The sequence below is a fragment of the Bos grunniens genome, chromosome 2, assembly GCF_055505025.1.
Source record: "Bos grunniens cultivar Pamir isolate PY7600 chromosome 2, Bosgru_T2T1.0, whole genome shotgun sequence".
NCBI lineage: Eukaryota > Metazoa > Chordata > Mammalia > Artiodactyla > Bovidae > Bos > Bos grunniens.
Genome location: NC_141166.1, coordinates 113332301 through 113333228, shown reverse-complemented (window position 1 = coordinate 113333228; position 928 = coordinate 113332301).

Sequence of the window (928 nt, the reverse complement as noted above, 5' to 3'; positions counted from 1 at the left end):
GTTTTCATTTTCAACGAGATGAGGCTTCTCACATGCCACTTATTTCTACTTAATGTTCACATACTCGGAGAAGGCAATGGCACCCCACTCCAGTACTCTTGCCTGGAAAATCCCATGGACAGAGGAGCCTGGTGGGCTGCAGTCCCTGGGGTCGCTGCGAGTCTGACACGACTGAGCGGCTTCGCTTTCGCTTTTCACTTTCATGCACTGGAGAAGGAAATGGCAACCAACTCCAGTGTTCTTGCCTGGAGAATCCCAGGGACGGGGGAGCCTGGTGGGCTGCGGTTCAATGGAGTCGCACAGAGTCGGACACGACTGAAGCGACTTAGCAGCAGCAGCAGTTCACATATTGCAATTTTACATCATTTTTTTCAGGAGGTTAGCCTTCATGTTTCTACATAATAGTTCCAGGAAATATTTTCTCTTCCCTCACTGTCAGTCTCTCTCTCTCTGCTGCTGCTGCTGCTAAGTCCCTTCAGTAGTGTTCGACTCTGTGCGACCCCATAGACAGCAGCCCACTAGGCTCCTCTAGCAACAGAATACAAAGTAACTATAAGGCATTAAAATAACTGTACCCATGCACAGTTGGGGGCAAATTATGAACAAGAAGATACAAAAAGGCCAAAACGCAACTGCCACTTCTGAGGTTCAGGGAGCAAAAGCAGAGTACCATGCATGGTCTCTGCAAACAGCATCAAGGGGGTAGGCAGACCACCTGAGCCACCCCTCCAGCCCGACCCTCCAATCTACCCCTAACCTCTCGCCATTTGAGGGAATAGCTCACCCTCCCTCCCGAGGAGTGAGCAAAGGCACATGTTACTTGTTTTCGTTCCCTCTTGCTATAGCACGGATCCCAGCAAAGCCTTGCCCAAGTTTCCCGTCTGGCCTATAATCAATTTCTGTTGATTAAAGAGTCCAAGGCCCCAGG